At 40.0% G+C, this 25,878-nt stretch overlaps 1 protein-coding gene across 1 annotated transcript in view; it reads right to left on the reverse strand.

The window, feature by feature from the left end:
* Nep3 (Neprilysin 3) overlaps positions 1-25,878 on the reverse strand; it is a 465,936-nt gene that overhangs the window by 215,374 nt on the left and 224,684 nt on the right. The window lies entirely within an intron of this gene.

Here is a 25,878-nt window from a genome sequence, read left to right on the forward strand (position 1 = left end):
GAATTCTTTCTCCTATTGATTTCTTCGCGCTGGATAGTTTCCAAGAGGGCTACGCCAACGAAGTATCCAAACCACATCCCTTACACTAGCAAAGAGCAAAAATGTGTCTGTTCTGAGAAAGGAGAGGAACTACACGTAATTCCATTCTCGCCTTATTCGTATTCGGCCCCTTCAATGGGATGAGAATAATAATTTCATTATCACGCCACGCCAATTACTAAACTCGATCAATTTCCTCCTTCGTGCATTACCAGTTTTCAGCTACTAACATCTGCGCTGAACTCTTTATATATCACAGTACGACTACGGAAATAAAGACCACTGTGAATTAATTTGCATCGTGAGAACAGGTAGGTCAGATTTGGGATTCAATAACGCCACTGAACAGCACACTCCCTGTGCACTGCTAACAAATAAAAAACCTTTTTCAGCTTACACTCGAGAGCTTGTTTTGCTATGCTGTCATCAGGTCTATGCAATGTATGGCCAATCCACTGCCACTTTCTTTTCTTAATCTGCTGTTCAATCGGTAATTGGTGCGCTCTCTTCCACAGTTCATTTGACATCACTTCTGGCCAATATATCCCTTAAGCAGACCCTACACGGTCAGTAATACTGAGTCAATAATACTGACAGTACGCATCAATATTGTAGCGACCTTACACGATCATTATTACTGTCAATATTTTGGTCAGTACCAGTGCACTAGCTGTCCGACTCGTTGGCTGAATGGTCAGCGTACTGGCCTTCGGTTCAGAGGGTCCCGGGTTCGATTCCCGGCCGGGTCGGGGATTTTAACCTTAATTGGTTAATTCCAATGGCCCGGGGGCTGGGTGTTTGTGCTGTCCCCAACATTCCTGCAACTCACACACCACACATAACACTATCCTCCACCACAATAACACGCAGTTACCTACACATGGCAGATGCCGCCCACCCTCATCGGAGGGTCTGCCTTACAAGGGCTGCACTCGGCTAGAAATAGCCACACGAAATTATTAGTGCACTAGCTTACCATTGCGGTATTCTCACTTTACAAATAAAGTCAATAACCGTCACTACGGAATGAGATTTATAACAGGCAATTGTGGTATTCTATCAAAATGGATCGTAAAAGACGGGCATTTTGTAGCTATCATATTAGTACTGCACGAAACGCAGTTTAAACGTAAACCATGGGTTAAAGATTGGCTTAGGAAAAGAGAAGAGTATTCTCATATGAAGTGTTCAGGGAAACACAATATACCGAAGCAGAAGATTATCAGAACTATCTTCGAATGCGTGAGAGTACTTTTGCGAAATTACTACGAATGGTAGAGCGTTTTGTAATAAGGTAAAATACAAACATGCGGTGCTATTTATCGGTGGCAGAGGGATTAGCGGTGACAGTGAGGTATCTTGCAACTGGTATAAATGTTGAAGATTTAAAGTTTTCCTCTATAATGTCACCAGTTTCCATCAGTACAGCAGTTGTGGAAACATGTAAAGTATTGTGTTACGTTTATTCTGACAGCGTTTCATATAGCTCGATAAACTTTTGCATTAGGCCTACTTGACGGTTCCACAAGCACCTCTACTTGGCCTTGCTGAGAAACGCATTTGTCGTCCACCGCTGCTCCGTTGATACTGACAGAAATAATGACAAGCGCACTCACACGGTCAGTATAACTGTCAGTATCCCCACCACTCTACAGTACTGACGCTCGCAGATCAGCAAATCCGGATCTGCTTCAGTACTGGCCTTCATTCCATCATTCCAGTCCACACGCGATCAGTATTACTGTCAGTATTTTTCGGTACTGACAGTTTTATTGACCGTGTAGGGTCTGCTTAAGATTTTTCTAATACATTTGTTCACAAATGTCTGAATCTTCCGTGTCAAAGATTTGGTCACTTTCTAGGTTTCACACGCATAAAGCGGCACAGACTTAACATTGCTATTGAAGATCCGCAGTTTTGTTCCCATACTGAGTTCTTTAAACCTCCATATGGGATGGAGTGTTGCGAACGCACCCTTAGCTTTGTTCAAACGGCTGGTGACATCATCTGCCCCTCCGTTCCCCGTTGCAATGCTTCCTGGTAGCAAACGCTATTCACTGTCTCTATGACATGCCTATCGAATTGCAACGGAGTGTTATTTCGGTTTCTCAATTGCATTTCCTTTGTCTTCTTAAAGTTAATCCGAAATCCAACTTCCTGTGCCTCAGTTTCCAGGTCTTTAAGCTTAATTTCCACATCTTTACAACTATGAGCAAATTAGCATAAGTCATCGGCAAAGTCCAAATCTTCCAGTCATTGAGTAAGATTCCACTGGATTCCCAATCATCGATTTGTTGCGCTTCTCATGACAACAACAAGAGTCATAAGGAACAGTTGTGACGAATTGTGCATCACACTTAAACCACCAAAACGAGGTCTGTGCATAGGCAACACTGCAGCGAGGAGTCGATCACATAAAACAAGAAAGCAGCAGAGTGAGCAGAAGCAGTACTGCGGGAGGGATAGTAGGAGAGGTTTACCGTGGATGGTACCAAAAAAGAAAATCAAAAAGAACACCACGTTGCTAAAAATTTTTAGATGATCAAATGTATTGGAAACAGCAACTTTAAAGAGAATACAGTACACATTAGCATTTTTGGAGAAAACAGATCCTACAGAATAAAATTGACCAATATATATATATAATATGCGCCTTGTTGAACAAGAAAATATAGTCCGAGAAAAATATCCCATGCATTAATTACAAAGACAAGACAGCTCGGGTCCCCGTTTTAGAAAGGGGACTAACCCTCAGATAAGTAAGGACAAAAATTTTATTTTAAAAAAATCGTTACAATAGAATCACTGTGTTAGCGTGAATCTCGACCAAAACCAATTTTCTCAAATATTACTATTTATATTTTGAATAGAGAGGTGTCACACACACACAATCACCTCAGAAGATATTTCTAAATATTATTATCTGATCAAATTTCGAGGCAACAAGTACAGTTTTTACCATGAAGATCAAGAAATATTTGGCCACACTAAAAAACCCAAATACGCCTCCAGGGCGCCCTAATATAAAAAGCATACACACCTAATAAAAGAAAAAAGGGTAGGGTAAAAAGGAGGATCAGTACAACAAGGACAAGTGAGGATGAAAAGAAAGGAAACTCCGACTGCGTAATGCTGGAGAATGTCTGATCTGCCAATGGATTTTTTTTGAATCGTCTAAAGTTGTGAAAATTTTCTGTTTGGCGATGTTTAGGCTCAGTCCACATCACCAAGTATTCAGCACTAAGAATCAATTAAACTTAATCAGTTTTGAAGGTGGCAATAAATTAAATTTGAAACCAAGGCCTTGAAAGTTTTCATAGCATGCCATCACTCAACATGCCGAAACAGGCCGAGTATTAAAGTTTCCAAAAACAAGTTTAGCAAATGATATGTTTAGCTCACCAAAGTCCTTTCAGAATAATTCCATCAGCTCGTAGGGAAGAAAATGGCGCAGCACACGGCAAGCCGTGCGAGGTCCGTAGTCCCTCCACACACACACACTATTTACAAAGGATGATGCCAGTCTGCCGAAGACGGGCCAAGCAGTCCAATATATACACGCCCGGAAGCGAAGACTAGTTCATTCGAGAAAGATCAAGTGACGTAGCAGATGACGTAGTAGGTGCGAGGCAGACAGAAAGACAGCGGTCAGTGTGTCGAGAAAAGTCGGAGGGTAACGACAGGTGAGCAAAGTAAGGTAATTCTGATGATAGGAAGAAGTATTGATAAGCAGAGCAGACAATAATAATAGCATTATAGTCTTGTAGAAACATAAACTTGTAGAGTATGTGGAGATGTACATGCGACGAAGTTTGCAGAAACTCGTAGAACGTCGATAGAGAGGTTATGGCAGTAGCACGTTACATATTCCTGCCACCGGGCGGAATCCGAAGGATGGGCGAAAGTAAGTAGGCGTAGCAGCAGCAGCAGCAGCAGCAGCAGCGATGTCCAAGAGCAGCTTCCCCACCGGAATCGATGATCGGCGACCAGAAGAAACGCAGTATCGGAAAAAAGAAAAAGGAACAACAGAAGTATGGAAAACAAGAAGCAAGCAAAACAAAGAAAACAGAGAAAAAGAAGGGAAAGGGAAAAAGGAAAGAAGAAGGAAGTAGGAACAATAAAAAGCGGTCCGGACCAATACACAGTAGACTAAGTGGCCAAATATAAAAATGATAGGAAGTTTCCCATGAAAAATAAAAAGCAAGAACAATACAAGAAAGGGGCATGGGAGAGTCTGACATCAAAAGTGTGTGTGGGTGGAGGGAAAAGAAAAAAAAAAGGACTGGGTGAGCCAAGAGAGAAAAATAAATTTTCAGAGATGTGGACCAGAACAAACAAAGCAAACAGAAGATAAATCCAAATACCAAATAATAAACAAAAAGGGACTCTCCCTCAGTACGCAAGAAGGTTCAGGAGGAAAACTTCTTAAGTTCGGAAAAATGGGCCTGCCGAATATCCTGAGGGTTGGAGAGAGACTGCAATTGAGCAGTAACCAAAGAAGGGAAAGAAAGAATTCGGTATGGGCCAATCCATAAAGGGGAAAGCTTAGCCGAAATATGATGTTGGGTAGAACTAATGGGATGGTTTTTTAACAAAACCTGATCAAAAAGCTTGAACTTAGGCGGACGAAGACGGGAATTACATGTTTTACGGTAAAGGTCCCTGGCATGATTTAAATTACCAAGAGCTTCCCGAAGTTGAGAGTCAGTGAGTAAATGAGGAGGGGTAAGCAATAAAGAGGGTAGGTTCCAGTTTAAAGATAGAGGAGTATGAAAATCTCTTCCCAAGAAGAGTTTAGCGGGAGAAAAGGAGGTAGAGTCATTAACAGTAGCATTTAAAGCTAGACAAAAGTGAGGGAGTTCAGTATCCCATGACTTTTGATCTTGGGAATGAAAAATGGAAAGAAAAGATTTAAGATTCCGGTGGTAACGTTCAACAACATTTGCCTGAGGGTGATAGGGTGAGGTACAGACCTTTTTGATACCATAAGAAAAACAGAAATTATAAAAAACTTTTGAAGTAAAAATTGACGCGTTATCAGAGACCAGAATTTTAGGAATGCCTATAAGAGGAAAAACGTGATTAGTTAGTAAATTAATGATAATCTGGGAAGAAATGTTCCGTAATGGGCGTACAACAAGAAATTTGGAAAAACCATCCAATAAAGTAAAGATGTAAGAGTTTGATTTGGAAGATTTGACCAAAGGACCGACAATGTCGATATAGAATTTCTCGGCCGGGTAAGTAGAGGGAGAGGCTGCATATGTCCCAAAAGGTTGATGATTTTGGGGCTTATGCTTTTGGCACAGGTCGCAAGATCGGACCCAAGAGAAAACATCCTTTCGCATTTGGGGCCAATAAAACTGAGAGGCAATGCGAGAATAAGATTTCGCCATTCCAAAATGTCCACCAGTAGGGGATCCATGAAAATATTGAAATATCATGGGGCGTAATGCGGAGGGGAGAACCAGACGAGGAGTAGCCCGAGGAGTAGGTTTAAAGACAAGAAGTTGATTTACAATGCGAAAAGGCCCAGAATAATCATTAGAAGAAATATCGTTTTTCAATTGTTGGCAGTATGGATCGAGATTTTGATGGTCTTGGCAGGACTGAAAGGACAAAGGAAAATCAGTAAGAGAAGAAATAGAATTTACCATAGCAACCGGAAGGTGGTGTATTTCGGAATCAGCAAGATGATGATCGTCAAATAGGCGAGACAACGCATCAGCGACCGAATTTTGAAAACCAGAAATAAATTTCAAAGAAAATTTGAAACGTGACAAACGAAGCAACCAGCGACCAGTACGTCCGATTTTCGGAGCATTATTAAGTAACCAAGAAAGTGCTTGGTTGTCAGTGCTGACGATAAACTCGCGATGATCGAGATAGTCGGAAAAATGTTCAATTGAAAGAATTAAAGCAAGTGCTTCCCGTTCATAAACGGAATATTTACGTTCCACAGGTGATAGTAAACGACTATAATAGGCAATAGGGCGAGTTTCGCCCTGTATAGTTTGTTGCAAGACAGCGCCAATGGCGACATCGGAAGCATCAGTAGAAAGCTCAAATGTAATGTTAAAATCAGGAATTTGTAAGAGAGGAGCTTGAGATAGTTTGGTTTTTAAACAGGAAAAGGCATTTTGCTGTAAGTCACCCCAGTGAAACTTTACGCCTTTGCGTTTCAATAAGTTCAGAGGTTCGGAAATATGGGAAAAATTAGGTATATATTTTCCATAAAATCCAACCATACCAAGAAAGGAACGTAACTGCTTTAAGTTCTGTGGGGGTGGGACTTTATGGATGGCAGAAACCCTATCCGGATCGACAGCAACACCGTTAGAACTGAGAATATGACCTAAAAACTTAATCGAAGTTTGAGCAATTAAGACTTTAGAAGGATTAACCGTTAAACCCACGGAACGAAGACGCGTTAATACTTCACGAACATGCTGTAGGTGAGTGGAAAGATCAGGGGAATAGATCAAAATATCATCAATAAATGGGAACAAATATTGATATTTTATGTCAGAAAAAAGTGAATCAACAAAGCGTTGCATAATTTGAGAGCCTAAATTAAGTCCGAAAGGAACTTTCTTAAACTGAAAAAGACCATTAGGAGTAATAAAGGCAGTGTAACGGGAGCTAATTTCATCTAGGGGAATTTGATTGTATGCAGAATTAAGATCGAAAATGGAGTAATATTTGGCGTTAGAAAAATGTTGAAAAGCGGACTGCAATTTGGGCATAGGATAGGAATCGTAGAGTATACGCCCATTTAATTTACGATAATCCACGATAAATCTCGAAGATCCATCGGGTTTATCGACAATAAAGGCAGGGGAAGCATAATTAGAAGAAGAAGGAATTATGGTTTTGACCTGAAGCATTTTATCAATTAATTGATTTAAAATTTTCATGCGAGGAGGACTGAGAAAATAGGGGGATGAACGAACAGGAGTAGAATCAATTAAGTCAATATGAGCCTTGAAATTTTTGACTGTACCAAGAACAGGAGTAATGACATCAGAAAATTCAGTTAACAAGGAATCAATTTGATCAGAATGAATAGAATTGATACTGTGAGACATGGATGAAGTTGAAGAAGGATAATCAGCAATATTAATTAATGGAATAACCGTTGAAGAAAAATGAAAAGAAATCGTAGAGTTCATAGAATCAAAAATAAGACCAGTGTGGGAAAAAAAATCATAGCCTAAAATAAGAGGACAAGATAATTCCGAAACAACAAGAAAGGTAAACGGCCAAGAAAAATGTTGAATTTTAACAGTGAGAGAAATATGACCAAGAACATCAATAGGGTAATTAGAAGCCGAAACACAACGGACAGTGGAAGGAAGAAAATGAAGGTGAGAAAATACCTTTTTCAGAGATTCAAAGAAAGATAAACTGATTAAAGAAACAGCAGCCCCTGAATCAAGAAGAGCGACGGAAGGGACATTATTAATAGTCAAGACAATATGAGAAGTAGGAGGTAAAAATGACGAACTTTCCGTCAAAATAAGTTGAGAAGAAAATTCAGACGGCAAAGATCGAACATTTGAAACAAGAGTAGAGGGGGACTGAAAAACAGAAGACAGATTTTGCCCATTGTTACGCCTACTGTCTAATGACGCGGGTAAGCTACGTTTCCCGAATAGGGAGTAGCACAATTCCGAGATATATGACCCTTTCCTTTACAACGGAAGCAAATAATGGGAGAAGGAGTATTAGCAGAAGAAACGGATGTAGAAGGTAAAGGACGAGAATGGAGAGGAGGGGGGATAGATGAGTAATAAGAAAGATCTCCAAGAGAATGAATGGCGTGAGATTGAGCTAAATTAAAAAGCTGAAACATGGACGTAGGAGGATTTAAGGCATCGAAAAGCTGCCGAAAGGAAGGAGTAGCGTAGAATTGAACGATAGAAATTAAATCATTGACCGAGTGAGCAATGTTTAAAATATCACTATAGGTCGTAATCGAATCAAGATAGTCATGAGCAGGTTCAGTGGGAAGTTGATGACGACGAATAAATTCAAGGCTCAGCTTGCAACGTATTTCGTAAGGTAAGAAATAGTTGTGTATGGCATTTCGAAGTTGATACCAATTGGAAAAACTTGACATATTATCAACCCAAAATTTAGTAAAAAAACCGGTTGTTTTAGGGGACAGTAATCCCATTAACTGAGGAAAAGAAGCTAAACCAATATTTAGAAATTTTCGTGCAGAAAAGAGCCACAAGGTCAAACTCCGAGGATCAGTAGATTGTAATTTAGGGACTTGATCAAGAGATTGTTTTATGATCTGTACATTGAGAGAGGCATCAACAGGCGTGTATTGAGGTAGTGAAGGGGGAGGGGGGTAGAAATGTGGATCGGGAGGCATAGAATGAAGTTGAGGTAATGAGGAGGGCTTGCCCTCTGAATCACTGAGCAAAGCGGAAGAATTAACACGGGAAGATAATGTTGGGGTATCAGAGAAGGAGATTAAGTTACTAGTCGAAACCTCAGGTAAAGACCGAGTATGATATAGTGGGGGTGGAGATGAAACGCTATCGGCGCCCAATCGAAAATTATCCGAAAAGCAAGCCATAGTGTTACTAGAACAACCAATACAAAATGCGAAAAGATCTAAGGAGAAACCAAGAAAGTGTATCAATTTAAACAAGAGAATATGATGAGAATGGGGAAGAAAAAAATGTCTGCTACCATATGTGACGAATTGTGCATCACACTTAAACCACCAAAACGAGGTCTGTGCATAGGCAACACTGCAGCGAGGAGTCGATCACATATAACAAGAAAGCAGCAGAGTGAGCAGAAGCAGTACTGCGGGAGGGATAGTAGGAGAGGTTTACCGTGGATGGTACCAAAAAAGAAAATCAAAAAGAACACCACGTTGCTAAAAATTTTTAGATGATCAAATGTATTGGAAACAGCAACTTTAAAGAGAATACAGTACACATTAGCATTTTTGGAGAAAACAGATCCTACAGAATAAAATTGACCAATATATATATATAATATGCGCCTTGTTGAACAAGAAAATATAGTCCGAGAAAAATATCCCATGCATTAATTACAAAGACAAGACAGCTCGGGTCCCCGTTTTAGAAAGGGGACTAACCCTCAGATAAGTAAGGACAAAAATTTTATTTTAAAAAAATCGTTACAATAGAATCACTGTGTTAGCGTGAATCTCGACCAAAACCAATTTTCTCAAATATTACTATTTATATTTTGAATAGAGAGGTGTCACACACACACAATCACCTCAGAAGATATTTCTAAATATTATTATCTGATCAAATTTCGAGGCAACAAGTACAGTTTTTACCATGAAGATCAAGAAATATTTGGCCACACTAAAAAACCCAAATACGCCTCCAGGGCGCCCTAATATAAAAAGCATACACACCTAATAAAAGAAAAAAGGGTAGGGTAAAAAGGAGGATCAGTACAACAAGGACAAGTGAGGATGAAAAGAAAGGAAACTCCGACTGCGTAATGCTGGAGAATGTCTGATCTGCCAATGGATTTTTTTTGAATCGTCTAAAGTTGTGAAAATTTTCTGTTTGGCGATGTTTAGGCTCAGTCCACATCACCAAGTATTCAGCACTAAGAATCAATTAAACTTAATCAGTTTTGAAGGTGGCAATAAATTAAATTTGAAACCAAGGCCTTGAAAGTTTTCATAGCATGCCATCACTCAACATGCCGAAACAGGCCGAGTATTAAAGTTTCCAAAAACAAGTTTAGCAAATGATATGTTTAGCTCACCAAAGTCCTTTCAGAATAATTCCATCAGCTCGTAGGGAAGAAAATGGCGCAGCACACGGCAAGCCGTGCGAGGTCCGTAGTCCCTCCACACACACACACTATTTACAAAGTGTTGAAAATATCTTCATTTCTGCTCGCTTACACCGCGTTTAGGACAAAAACTTATACCATTGAAACACCAGCTTCATGACACATCCATTTATTACGAGCTGTTGACTACAACTGACTGACACACACACGCACATAGCAATTCAAAATGTCCAAAGACTATAACAAATGAAGATAAACCACTTGACTAAATATGAATTACCAACACATAACCTCAATGTGTATTCCTAAAATATGTACAAGATATGATACATGACATTTTATTTTTTTATGAGAAAACTTCAACATTCCAACACTCCCCCCTTTTCTCAAAAAAATAAAAATACAACACCTCAATCAATTGTCCTCTCATCGCAAACCTATAAGCTTATACAAACTCTTAAGCTTGTTGCTTGATAAATTCTTCGTGAACAAGTCTGCAGCATTTCTCTCTGATGCTACATATACAAACTCAATTAACCCCTTTTCTACCAGTTCTCTACATACATGGTACATGATGTCAATATGTTTTGACCTTTCACTCACAAAATCATTTTTACTCAATTTAATTGCTGCTGCATTGTCAGCAAAAACTTTACAAGGTATATCCATAAAGCTTTCCAGCCCTAGCTCTGATAGCAAATCTTTCATCCAAGTTACTTCTCGAGATACCTCTGCCATTGCCATGTATTCAGCATCCATGGTAGATCTAGCAATACAACTCTGTTTCTTACTATACCATGATATTGCTCCCCCTGCCACAGTGGTTACATAACCACTCACTGATCTTCTAGACTTAGTATCTCCTGCCCAATCTGCATCACAGAACACTTGTACTGACTCCTCACAATTTTTGAAACACAACTTTAAATCTCTAGTACCACATAAATATCTCATGATATGCTTCACTTCTTTCCAATCTTTAATCTTAGGTTTTTGACAATTCTGACTAACTTTACTTACCGCAAATGCAATGTCAGGTCTAGTATTATTTGACAAATATAGCAAACTTCCTACTGCACTGCGATAAATGGTACAATCAAATTCCTGCTCATCATTTTCAGCTGCTGAATACCCACTTGGTAAAACAGTCTTACTCGGTTTACAGTCCCTCATGGAAAAATCAGCAAGTAATTCGTCAATGTATAAACTTTGACTCAACATAACCCCTTCTTTTGTCTGTTCTATTTTTATTGACAATAAGTTTGTTGCTTTCCCTAGATCTTTAATCTCTAACTCATCTGCCAACCTTATTTTAACCAACTTAACAACCTCTTTGTCACCTATTGCAATAATGTCATCAACATACAAGCCAATAATACAACACTCCTTTACATACACACATGGTTCTTTGATACATCTCTTAAAATCTAGTCTTCTAATTATAGCATCAACACAAGCATTCCAGTCTTTACTCGAATTAGGTAGTCCATAGATGCTTTTCTTCAATTTACATACATAGTTTTGGACATCCTTTTCTACAAACAATTCTGGTTGCTCCATGTATACAGTACAACTGATTTCACTATTTAAGTAAGCACTAGTTACATCTAGATGTTCTACAGTCCAGCCTCTACGTACTGCAATACCTATTAACAGTCTCATTGTTTTCCTCTTTATAACAGGACTAAATGTTTCATCAAAACTAAGGTTCATCTGTCTCTTAAAACCTTGGGCAACCAACCTGGCTTTATATTTCTGAATGTTACCCTCACTGTCATATTTCAATGAAAACACCCACTTAGAACTAATTATCTTGACATTTTCTGGTCTTTTTACAATTTCCCAAACATCCTTCTTTCTCATCTCATTGATCTCCACTTTCATGGCCTCCATCCAGTTACCAGACTCTTGGCTTGACATAGCCTCCTCAACTGTTCTAGGTTCTACTATATTTGCATGCCTAACTTCCATCACTGCCTTACAATCTGCACAAGTCTTACCTTTCCTCTGTCTTATTGACCTTCTCAGACTATTACCTGGCTCTTGTATTGCTACAGACTCAACCTCTAGTTGTTCCTCTCCGGTCGTTGGCTCAACAGCCAATGTTTCCTCTCCGTCCTCTGTGTCTAACTCAGTCCCTAATTTTATCTCTGGATCTTCAGTGCACAGTATGTCAAAGTATGTTTCACTACCCTCTGCCTTTGGTACATTTATCTTTTCCTTGATATCAATTCCAGGACTTTTCACCTTAAAGGGAAATATCTGCTCCTCAAATACGACACTTCTCCTCACTATTACTCTTTCCCTTTCAAGACTCCATAACCTATATCCATCTTTAGTACCTGCCTCGTACCCTATCATAACGCATGGCTCTGCTCTGGGATCTAACTTCCTGCTGTCTGCCCTCACAGCCCATGCCTGACATCCAAATACTTTCAATCTACCTATTTCTTCCTGATCCAACTTCCTATTGAACCACAGTTCATACGGTATCTGAAAATTTATTGCTGAGGATGGGCACCTATTTCTCAAGTACACTGCTGTCATTACCGCTTCTCCCCAGAATTCCTTTGGTAACCCTGACTGGATCAATAGACATCTAACAGTATCAAACATCGTTCTATTCTGCCTCTCTGCTAATCCATTTTGTTGTGGAGTGTACGGTACTGACCTCCTATGAGTAATACCACATTTTTGCAATTGTGCTTCAAACCTGCTACATGTATACTCTGTACCATTGTCAGATTGCACCACCTTAATTCCTACACCATGTAACTTTTCTGCATTTGCCTGATACCTATTAAACACCTCTAATACTTCATCCTTATTTTTCATACATACAGCCACATTAAATCTGGAGTATTCATCAATCATGGTTACAACATATTGAGCTTTCCCAAGTGATGGTGGACTAATTTTTCCAATTACATCAGTGTGCACAACATCAAGTGGTTTTTCTACCTTACGCTCACAAGACTTAGGTACTCCCTTGTTAGTTAGTTTCCCCTGAATGCATACAGAACAAGTATTAATGTCATTACTCCTTTTCAATTCTAACATAGGCAATTTAAACAAGGCTTCAGAATGTGCATGTCCGTATCTCTCATGCCACAACCTAACCTGCCCAACACTTTTAAATACTACATTGTTATTACATTCTTGATCTATCATTTGATCACAGTCACTCACAGCTACAATATCATTTCTCCCCTCTATTTGTACTACATACACATCATTCCTCCTGTTTGCAACAAACAATGTTTCATCTCCATTCTTATCTACAACCACTGCTTTCTCACCTGCAAATCCTACTTTGAAACCTTTGCTGGTTAACTTACCAACTGATATTAAATTTGCACCTAAGTTTGGTACATACAACACGTCTGTAAATGTAATTGTCCATCCTGTGGACATTTTTACTTTTACCTTACCTATACCTTTAATATCCAGCTTACTGTTATCTCCTATTTCTACATTCCCAGTTACATTTGTTAACATGTCTGTAAACATCTCCTTTGTTGGACACATATGATGGGACGCACCTGAATCGAACAACCAATCTTTAATTTTCTCAGCTCCCACCGAAACGACCATGCTCATCGCCTTATCTACTACATGTATAATTTCTGAGCTTACCAGTTTTCCACTCGCATTCACTGATTTACTCTCCTGCGATGGTTCGTCACTCTTCATTGTTGGACATACTTTTGAATAATGTCCTGACTTACCACAATTGAAGCACTTTTGGGTACTGCGACAATATTTAGATACATGTCCCTGTTTACCGCAATTGTAGCAACTATATTTTCCTCGTCCCACGTCTTCTTTCTTGATATCTCGCTTCTGTTGAACAACCATGGCTTGAGCTTCATCCTCCTCACGTTTTCCAGTGTCATAAGCCTTTCCTCCATTTTGCTGAAGTTTCCTTCTGCTTTCCTCCGTGAGTAATCTCGCCTTCACCTTCGAGATGGTCAGTTTCGCCAAATCAGCTTCCAAGGAAGGTATACAAGCTGCATATTCCTCTGTAAGATTTCCGATGATCATTCCTGCAACTTGTTGATCTGTGAATTCGTATCCGGCTTTACTAGTTCTCCTCCAAAGTTGATTTATTTTTGCGAAGTATTCTTGAACACTCATGTCCTTCGGCTTCACAAAATGAGTTAACTGTTTCAAGGTCATAGCACCATTCACTAGCCCTCCGTCATTGCACAACTCGTCCAGTTTTTCCCATGCCCTTTTCGCTGATTCAATATCTGCAATGTCACTTTCAAAATCTTCTCCGACATATTTGAAAATAACCGCTAACGCGATCACATTGTTTCGCGCTCGTCGTCTCGTTTCCGTCTGAGGCAGTTGACAACCTGGCGTATCCTCGTACCCTATTACTGATTCCCATACATCTTTCAACAACAGCTCTTGTTTCACCTTTAATGCCCACGAAAAATAGTTCTCCACTGTAAGCTTGGCCACATTCCTATTCAGTGTTTCTTCACCGGTCCACGAGGTCGCCATTTTTACCGTCAATAGTGTCACAACTTGCTTCGTCCGACGTTAATTCACGTTGTTCAATTTCCACTTATATTGACCGAAATTTACTGCGGCGTTTTGGCACTCTGGAGCTCTGGGCCCATAACCTGTTGAAAATATCTTCATTTCTGCTCGCTTACACCGCGTTTAGGACAAAAACTTATACCATTGAAACACCAGCTTCATGACACATCCATTTATTACGAGCTGTTGACTACAACTGACTGACACACACACGCACATAGCAATTCAAAATGTCCAAAGAATAAAACAAATGAAGATAAACCACTTGACTAAATATGAATTACCAACACATAACCTCAATGTGTATTCCTAAAATATGTACAAGATATGATACATGACATTTTATTTTTTATGAGAAAACTTCAACATTCCAACACAAAGGATGATGCCAGTCTGCCGAAGACGGGCCAAGCAGTCCAATATATACACGCCCGGAAGCGAAGACTAGTTCATTCGAGAAAGATCAAGTGACGTAGCAGATGACGTAGTAGGTGCGAGGCAGACAGAAAGACAGCGGTCAGTGTGTCGAGAAAAGTCGGAGGGTAACGACAGGTGAGCAAAGTAAGGTAATTCTGATGATAGGAAGAAGTATTGATAAGCAGAGCAGACAATAATAATAGCATTATAGTCTTGTAGAAACATAAACTTGTAGAGTATGTGGAGATGTACATGCGACGAAGTTTGCAGAAACTCGTAGAACGTCGATAGAGAGGTTATGGCAGTAGCACGTTACACAGTATGGGTGAAAGTAGACATCCTTGTTTCAATTGGTTCCGTCAAACGTCCTTTATGTTCCACCTGGCATGTATACTTATCAAACATGCAATTAATCAGACTCATGATCTTTTTGGGAATGCCGAAGATCTTCATTGCTCTCCAGATCTTAGCCCAAAAAATGCTGTCGAAGGCTTTCTCAAAGTCAATAAAGAGCAAACACAAAGATGACTGGTAATCTGCCAATTGCTCTGCAATTATCCGTAAGGTATTGATCTGATCGGCACAGGAATGGCCTTCTCGGAACCCAGCCTGCTCATTCCTCAGCTTACTGTCCACATACACTTTGATCCTGTCGAGAATGACTCGTGAAAGAACCTTGCTGGGCACAGAGAGCAGTGTGATACCACGCCAGTTATCGCAAACCGACAGTTCGGAAGTTTGATAAGCAGCCCTTTGTTCCATTCTTCTGGGAAAGTCAGTGGAAGCAGTAAATCTGCAGATACCTCTCGATTTGTTTTGAGAGCTACAGGTATGACATTATCCAGTCCTGGAGCTTTGCCATTCTTTAGGTGTTTGATGGCTTTTACTATTTCTTCTTTTGTTGGTGGCTTACGGCTGATCGTTCGGTCTTCTGGTATCTCTTAATCCTCCTGCCTGTCAATTACTAATCCTTCCTAATTTCAGCCTTGCTATCACTGCCCGGTGATCACCATACAAAGCTACCACAAACATGGCTGTATTAATTAACCAGTTCGAACCCCACTGTCGGCAGCCCTGAAGACTTTTTCCCGTGGTTTCCTATTTTCACACCAGGCAAATGTTGGGGCTGTACCTTAGTTAAGGCCACGGCCACTTCCTTCCCACTCCTAGTCCTTTCCTATCGCATCGTCGCCATAAGACGTGTCTGTGACGGTGCGACGTAAAGCAAATTGTGTAATAATAATAATAATAATAATAATAATAATAATAATAATAATAATGAGTTCCTTTTGATCTCCACTTTCCATCAATACGTAGCCACTCTAGGTGTTTACATTTTGTGGATGGGGAGATAAAACGTAATCTCGTTTTGTTTCCAACTGTGTGTTCTCTTTCAACCAGCTGGTTCCTCTGATAAAAGTGAGCGCAGTGTTATGGATGTTCACCACACGGTTCAGAACATGACTAACACTTCAATACTTCAAATGAGGTACTGTACACAATTTGAGTTTGACGTTCTGTCCATAACCCCGTTGTGTAGGGGTAGTGGTACCTGCTTCTTATCCGGAGGGTCAGAGTTTGATTCTAGGTCAGTCTAGGGATTTTCATTCTGGACTAAAGGCAGGAACGGGGTTCATCCAGCCTACTGAGACCAACTAAGGAGCTGTCTGATACGAAAGGCAACGGTCCGGTCATGAAAGCCAAGCAGTACGGTTGAAGATTTCGACAATCGACAGGACTATTATGAACAATGCGTGGGCGGTGAGGGTGCACATTTTGAACACATGCGGTACCGACGCAGATACGTACCGTTCCCGTTCCTCTGCGGGATCTGGCATGAAGTGAGATGAATCTTCGTAGCGAGTTTTTATGACCATATGCCCTTCCTGACGTCACCCTAATCAGAGGATTTAATGATATGAAATGAATTAAGTGATATATGATAGTAGGAAGGGAAAAGGTGGAATCCGGTGCCGGCACATAGCCTACTCCTGTCGAGTAGCACCAAAGGGTCTGCTCAAGTATTAACATTCCCCCATTCGACGACGAATCACCATCAACAGTGGCATATGTCATTTCATACGAGCACTGCGGAGAGGTTTGGAATTTAATCCATGTTTTTGGCACGCAATCTAGTGATTAGAAATTTTATACCACCAGCTCCCCTACCCTGCCGGCCAACGCTGAGGATTTTTTTCGATCAACGGGACTCGAACCGGCTAACCACGGTGTCAGACTGTATAGACTTCAACGCCTTGACGATCATGGACACCAGGAGGGCTAGAAGACTGAAATAAGCTGTATTATGGAAATTTAACATGGCTGAAGATTTGTAAAGGAACACAAATACGAGAATATGATCTCGTATTAGTTGTAGAAATTACATTGAAAGACAGATTTGGTCTGTAATCACGAAATTAGATGATTTTATACTTTTGAACATAAACTGGGATGGTTGGAACTACCCATCATGTAGAAATATGCAGTTGGTGGATTTAAGGCTGGCCTCTGGAAAGCTTTTAAACAAATGTCTCTTCGGCATAAATTATATTCTGACTGATCAGTTGCACATGCACATAAAATGTGTACGTCGTACTTTGATTAAGTCAACTGTAACGCATGAACCTTGAACGAGGATGTTATATTTACCTTTTGAAGATCAAAGTATTAATCCTATATAGTTAAGAATAAGATACAGAAAACAAAGTTCTCAGTATTCCAGTGTACAGCCTGGTCCATTACTAATAATAATAATTGTTACGGAGTTATCCGTGGTAGTTAGAGGTGAAAGAAGGTGCTGGGATGAATAGGTCTCAATCTACGAAATTAAAGTTAATTTAAAATTTCACAAGGTTATATTTTCTTTTCAAGATCAAGAAATAACAAATATAACAGGTACCCAGTAGCCTAGCAACAAATCGAGAATGTACAATTACAGTGTTACAGGATTTGGGCTCCGAGAGCCAGACACACAATTCTTGAGCAATTAGCCCAACATTACTCGTATACAAGATTCAACCAAGGGGCAGAAGACCCCAATCATGCTCAAGAGCACTTGCTCCCAATTACATAGTAAAAGCCTCCTCGAGGCACACAGAAACAATTTTTTTTGGAAGAGCAACCCGCTCTCAAAGTTCCAGCCTATCAAAGGAAACACCAAATTCCACCTTCAAGCTGTCCTCTAAGGACATAAACACAGGGGTAAAATTACCCAACCTACTGAGGCCGATTTAGTAAATAAACAGGAAAATTACAAGGCCCCAAAATACAAACTTGAGCGGAGGCGTAACTGGCACTCCGAATATACTTAATTAAAACCTAATTTGGCCTTAGGCCGCTTATGCAAGGGCTAATCCCATACTAAAGAGGTGACACGATAGGAGAACTATTACATTACGAAACGAAGAAAAATGGTTGAGAAAACGTAGTCACCTCAAAACAATATTAAAGGGAGCTCGAGAGGGTTAGGCACTCTCTATCCCAATTTGTAGTTACAGAGGCAGAATTTAAATCAAGAGTCTCTTACATTTTAGAGGAAAGTTACATGGTAGAAGGTTTCGAACCCGCCCCGAGGGTTAAACTGCTGAGCTGGCAAGAAAATAAGTTATAAAACGGCCATTACCTGGTGGTTGAACTGCTGCCCGAAGAAAGAATCGCTCCCCGCCCCCTGCTACATAATTTACACAACGATAGGTGTTACTGAAGTGGCGCCGAAACCCGAAAATCAGCAGTTTATATATACCCTCGCGGAACATTCGAGACCTTTCAGGAATGATAACACCCGCCCACAATCATTTTATTGGCTAACAACGAAAACCCCTACACCAGATGAAGAAGAAACACATTATTGGTGGAAAATTAATTAGAGAAATTCGGGATTGGTAAATTCAAAACAAGGGGAAAGAGCAGGGTTATACAGCCAACCTAAACCATGACTGAAAGAAATTTAACAAAGAACAAACTTTTGAACACAAAATTTCTCCAAAAAAAACCAGTTATTTCACTTCGCACTAGGGTGCACCATTGTAGTCCTTCAGTAGTGCCATCTAGAAGAGAATGTTCACACTTCTTACTACAGGCAAAACAAAAATACATCGAAAACGACACAGTTCAGAACACTTCAAAATTTACAAGTAGGGACATCTTCTGAGAAACTAGAGAATTAGCACTGTAGTCAAAGTTCAGGCTTCCTCCAGTAGAGGAGTTGCAACTGGCGCAAAGTTTGAATTAGCGGCGCGGAGGTGTACCGCCCGGTACAATAATAATAATAATAATAATAATAATAATAATAATAATAATAATAATAATAATAATAATAATAATAATAATAATAATAATTGTTACGGAGATTCCGTGGAGCAGAAAGAGGTGAAAGAAGGTGCTAGGCGGAATGGGTCTATCTACGATATCAAAAATTACATTAAAACTTTAACATAGGTTATATTTCTTTTCAAAAAACGAACTTAACAACTTTTCACTTAATGAAATAACAGTGACAAATTTGGATATTACAATAGAGAACCCCAGAATACGGAATTTAACAATTTTGGGCTTCAAGCCCCTAGTTTACAAATTTACAATTTCGCAAAAGTGGTATTATTTAGACAATGACAAATCTCCCAAATTCAAGAGCACTTTGCTACAAAGGTTACAAATCTATGGCCTTCCAAAGGCACCACTCACTATTATACGAAATTCACAATCTCAGAAAAGAGCTTACATGCTCTCCAACATTAACCAAGGAGACAGCGCTCCCAATTTCTTAGCGCCTACTCAAGGCAATATTACACACAATCTAACACCTTCCGGCCTCTCTAGGCCCAACCTAACATTTACAATTTGTACACAGGGGTATCTATTACCCATACAACTGGGCCTTCGTGGAAAGAAGAACAGGTTAAATTATTGCCCGAACACAAAATGAATGGAGGCGTACACTTGTACTCATAGAAAATTAAAAACCCTAATTGGGCTCTCGGCCCGATGATGCAGAGGCTAATCCCAAGCTACTGAGGTGACTAGAATGGAGGTTAATTTAACACTTTACAGAAAAGAGAAAAGTTTACAAAATCATAGTCACCTCAAACTAAGTTGAAGGGGAACTTGAGAGGGTAACGCACTCTCTATCCCCGATTTACAATTTAAGATCTTATGAAATTTTACATTAGCCGAAAGAGGGTTTACATTTTAACAAACAGGAGGTTACATAGTTAGAAATTAGAACCTTCCCCTCGTGTAAGTCTGCGGAGGTAGCTACAGAAAAATAAGATAGGTGGCCATTACCTTGGCAGTTGAACTGCCCGGCGAAGTATGAGGCACCCCGCCTCTTGACTTAACACACACACTCTCAGAAATTCGGTGATCCAAAGACAAGGTAGCCTGAAAGACCGCAGCTTATATAAGCGAGGGGACGGTTCTAGATGGTTCTGGACTAATCCGGACACACCCTCTCAATTTTATAGGCAGAATCAAAAGTTAGACCCAAAAACCAACAAGAAGCCTGTGATAGGCTGAAAAATAATTACAGAAAAAAATGATTGGCCAGACACCAAAGCTGGCGGGAAGAGAAGGAAGTGTTGCAAACCTTGAAATTAATTTCCTAGAGAAAACCTATAAACACAAAATTTCTTTCAATAACAAATTATTCCACTTTGCACTAGAGTGCGTGACCTCAGTTTTGTAGAGATATCTATGGAGAAAAGTTCAAACTTCTTGTACACCAAATCAAAACAATTCCAATCAGTTTAGGAAACTTAGAAATGACAAACTTCTCAGTTATTCAGTAGTGACATATTCTGATTAATGTCCAAACTTCATGCAGTAGCAGTTTCACGTTTTGTCTGATAGAGTTTTTAAGGCGCTTCTTTTGAATGTGCGGAGTTGAGGTGTACCTCCCGGTACAATAATAATAATAATAATAATAATAATAATAATAATAATAATACCCAGACTACAACCAGAGAACAATGCCACACCATAAGGAAATCAAAGACAATCTCAGCACAGTTTACCTTCAATGGGTACGCGAGGTCCTACATTCTACGTAAGGTCACAGGCAAGAATATAATAAAGGCTGAATATAATTTTGTTACACCAGTTCTAATATATTAAGCCGGCCCCGCGGTGTAGGGGTAGCGTGCCTGCCTCTTACCCAGAGGTCCCGCGTTCAATTCCCGGCCAGGTCAATGATTTTTACCTGGATCTGAGGGCTGGTTCGAGGTCCACTCACCCTACGTGATTAGTGATTACAATTGAGGAGCTATCTGACGGTGAGATGGCGGCCCCGGTCTAGAAAGCTAATAATAGCTGTCGAGAGGATCCGTCGTGCTGACCACACGACACCTTATAATAAGCAGGCCTTCGGGCGGAGCAGCGGTCGCTCGGTAGGCCATGGCCCTTCGGGGCTGTGGTGCCATGGGGTTAGGATGGGTTAATTCTAATATATTGTTTGGGAACTATTCAGTTGACGTAAACTGATCTCCATCATACACAGAAGAAAATAAAAAGTATTGGTAACAAAAAACCACATGCATCACCCAATTATCTCCAGAGAAAGATTCACCTTGCCTCATTCTGGTAGGTGTGGAGAAATTCCAGGCATTGGAAAACGATATAGCTCACACAGTGTATAACAGATCTTACCCCACCTTCGCACAGTGTAGTACTAGCCGGAGTCAAGAATTCAACACCGTTCAAGCTCACTGGTACATAGAACTCCTCGCCTCAGGCTCCCACTATAGAGCAAAGAATAACGGCTTGGCACGGGCGAGTTTGATCTGTCGTACGACGATAAAGAGCATCGCACGTTTGGCTGACACACTCAGAAGTATACAACGAGACAGACGATTGAGAAGGCCTAAAGAGCTTAAATGTTTTTAACATTTGCAATCTATGGAATTAAATTATAGTTTCCTTCTAGGAACCTTATTTTTGATAGAAGTCTTTATGTTCGCCATTCAGGACCTGGTTATTGCAACTAGTACATAGACCCTACTGCAGAACAAATAGCTGGAATCAGATCTCTGTCGCCGATGCTCCACATCCAGCGAGACAATACAACAAACACCTCTGGATGCCGATTATTTATTGGCAAGCGCGGACTACAGATATAGGCATGATCAAGTACTGGAAGTGCACACCAGCGTCAGTCCTCGAAGAGTCTATTGTAGACTTTATCGGGATAGAAATATCATCACTGACAAGACGATACCATGCAGTAGACCAGAGTTCATGCTACTTTCTAAGACCAAGGAATCCTTAGGCTCTACAAGATGGGTATGCTTAGCCGCCATTTTGGTTCATACATGCACAATGGGACATGTGATCAAACTCTAGTTTCTCCTACGTGCGCTCGCTTCGTCACATTGAACGTATTGCTTTAATCACCGCGTGCAGGGACAAAATAGTGCTATATTTGTGTGGATATTTATTACATAATGTTGAGTTGTTCTGCACCTAATTGTAGTAATGTTCCTACTGCGGGATACAGGTTGTTTAGATTCCCTTCTGGTGCATTATGCCTGCCTCTGATACACCTTCCACTTCACTGCTAACTTAGACCTGCATCCAGCTCCCACTGGCATTGCTACACCCCTTAATTCAGTCACACTGATCATTCAAAATTCAGTTCTACCCCCAAAGTCCAGCAACAGGAGTTCAACATCCAAACAACACAGTTACAATATTTGTCAAAACTAACTTCATATGACAAAAATAATATAATTTAACGTTGGCGGTAGTGCAACAAATGCATTATTGATAAACCAAGATGTGGTAGGCCTATATGGAGACAGGTTTTAAACTATGGGCTTTCTGACTCAAGCTCTGAAACAATATTTTTTTTTTTAAGGGTGGCATAAAGAAACCCAAATTGTGGAGTTATGAAATTAATTTGTAACTGTCAGATCTTCTATAGGGACTATAAGCATTATATAATGCAAAATTGTGCAAATGTCATCATCATCATCATCATCATCATCACCATCAATGTCCCACTCCAGTCGCCCGGGTGTGGTTCGCAAATCTTCTTACGGAGAAAATTTTGAATGAAACATGTACCAGTACATGTTCTCCAACATGCTGTAATTTAAAAGAAAAAATGTTAGATACTTCTTCAAAATTCGGTCCTACGCTGTTGTGGACTTTAACAAGAATGAACTAAAACGAGGTAAAACGTATGAGACTGCTTCGTAAAAGAAGAGAAAAATGTATACAAGGAATAGAATGTTATTGTTTTGTAAATACTGTAATAAAAGGAGACAGTAAATTAGTAAAATATTACTTGAATATCTTTTTTAATGTGCTGCCTCAGCAAGTTAACCAATGTTGCAACCCTTTGAAGTTTAGTAAGGTGAGTCATGTTGAGAAATCATACTACTACTCCTCCTCAAACAAGAGGAATCTCCGTATTTAAAAAAGTACTGTTAACTTTGCCAAATTCAATATTCACTCTCCTTTCAAGTCACTGGTAACTGATTATCAGTGCAATACTTCAGCTTGGGAGAGAAGGTTCAGCTATAGAAGTAGATACTCTATTCCCATTTTCTTCCCGAACGTAATTTATAACAACCTTTGTTTCACGAATGTTCGGTAGAATAAACTAAAATCCTCTGTTCATTACGACTGCATAAGCTTATGAGATTCATAACACTCACCAAAAATTAAGTTTATTTTATACATAGAATGTCTGGTAAATAAGAAATAAGAAATGGGAATACATTTTAGAAGAAGGAAATAAACTTAAAGAATCCCAGTTACTTGGATGCGTTTGTCTTCGTACATCCCATTTCAGCGTTATTTTTGTTCGAAGAATATTTTTCTTATTATTTCGATAACATTGAATATAGCGCTGAATCAATTTCACGCAAGTATGAAAAACCGACTGAGATCATATGTATCAAAATATACTATCACAATTTATATAGCTTCGACACTGACCGATTACCACGTCAAATTCCACGATTTAAGAATGACAGTAGCCTATGTCAATACGACGGTGTCCCTCATTTCATTTGACGGTACCGCGGCGCATAGCTTACGAACAACCTGTCTACTTATCAATAATATAATAATTTTTAAAAAACGATTTATTAGTAAGGTATTTTTCTAATATTTCTCCAGTGAGAGTACATGCCTAGTTTGTTTCTTTACTAAAAGGCAAATTATCAACCATTTTTCTTTTACAATCACCGTCTCGAGTAAAAATTACACAATAATGTACGAAATATACTAATATTTATGTTGAGTAACCGTTTGAGTAATACTGAGAATGAGTATTTTTACAGTATGTTAGTTTAGCATTATTTTCTAGCGTGGAGAATGGGAAAAAAGAGAGGTATACAAGGCTGGGTCGGTCAACTGCCTTACCAACGTAGTGCAGGAATGAACCATAATGGCGGGCGAGCATACCTAGTCTTTAGAGAGCCCTAAGGAATCCTGCTACATCATAGATATAGCATGCCCTAGCTCCCAGAATCTGCATGCAACACACGCAGAGAAGTATCCCAATTACACTGAGTTTTCGCTGGAAATTAAAGCGATGTGGGGAGCCAATAAGGTTATCGCAGTACTAATAATCATAGCGTGCAATGGTCTTATTACAAAGATATTGCATAAGAACCTCAATATTTTCATGATGATGATGATGATGCTTGTTGTTTAAAGGGGCCTAACCTCTAGGTCATCAGCCCTAATGGTACCAAATTAGACGCAATGTAATGACAATTTAAAAGTTTAAAATCATCCAGTGACCAGAATAAAAACGTGACGATGAATGAATGGACGGATATACATTTAAAATAATCAGTGGATCCGACCCGCAGTGCCCCACCTTCCCAGAAACTAAGATAAACAATTAATTGTAATTAATGGTTTATATGGAATTATATATAATTAATTGTATATGACAGTTTCTGGGAAGGTGGGGCATTGCAGGTCGGATCCACTTGTTCTGACCAAGGGACGGGTTTTAAAGCACAATCCTGAATCGAGGACGCTCGTTGTTTAAAGGGGTCCAAAATCCAGGACAATGGTCTCTCATAACGGTACTTATCGCTAGTAAAGTAGAACCATGGTACTTGTCATGTTGCGGTACCAATCAAAAGTAGCGTAGACTCACGGTATTCCACACATTATGTACTACTCACACGTATTGTACGTCGCACAGGTAACGCAGACCTATAGTGTTTCTCACATAATGGCGCCACTCATAGGCAAAGCAAACCCAAGGTGTTCCTCACCTACGTGTACTAACCACGGCGCCGGTATTCCTGTGGTGTTCTTCACATAGTGGATACTAATCATAGGCAACGCAGACCCACGGTGTCGCTCATCTAGTGGCACTAATCACAGGCAACGTCCAGACCCGTGGTGTTTCTCACAATGGTACTGATCACGGGTACTGGAAAAAACCCATATTGATTCACCCTCTGTTGCTACTAATTACAAACCTATTGTGTACCTAACATACTGGCACTACTCGCAAGTACAGGCGACCCATAGTATTCCCCGCGTGATGATATTAATCACAAGTAGTAATGTTATTTGCTTTACGTCCCACTAACTACTCATATGATTTTTGGAGACGCCGAGGTATCTGAATTTAATCCCGCAGGAGTTCTTTTACGTACCAGTAAATCTACCGACACGAGGCTGTCGTATTTGAGCACCTTCAAATACCACCGGACTGAGCCAGGATCGACCCTGCCAAGTTGGGGTCAGAAGGCCAGCGCCTCAACCGCCTGAGCCACTCAGTCCGGCAATCACACGTAGTTTCATGGTTCTAATACAATCATCCCTTGGTCACCCCTTTTAGTCGTCCTTTACGACAGGCAGAGGATACCGTGGATGTATTCTTCGTCTACGTGCCCCACCCAGAGGGTGTAAAAATTCTCAATATGCACCTACTCAACTAAACATGCAAAAAGCAGACAAATTAACCAGCTGTCACATCGTCCGGAATTTCTTGTAGATGAAACATCCTGTCACGAGCGCCGATTCGCAAAACATCCGTCCGTGGGAAATTATGGAGCGAACGCATCGAACGGGGTTCGATCCGTGACCTCC

Source organism: Anabrus simplex, chromosome 2, assembly GCF_040414725.1.
Source record: "Anabrus simplex isolate iqAnaSimp1 chromosome 2, ASM4041472v1, whole genome shotgun sequence".
Classification (NCBI taxonomy): Eukaryota; Metazoa; Arthropoda; class Insecta; order Orthoptera; family Tettigoniidae; genus Anabrus; species Anabrus simplex.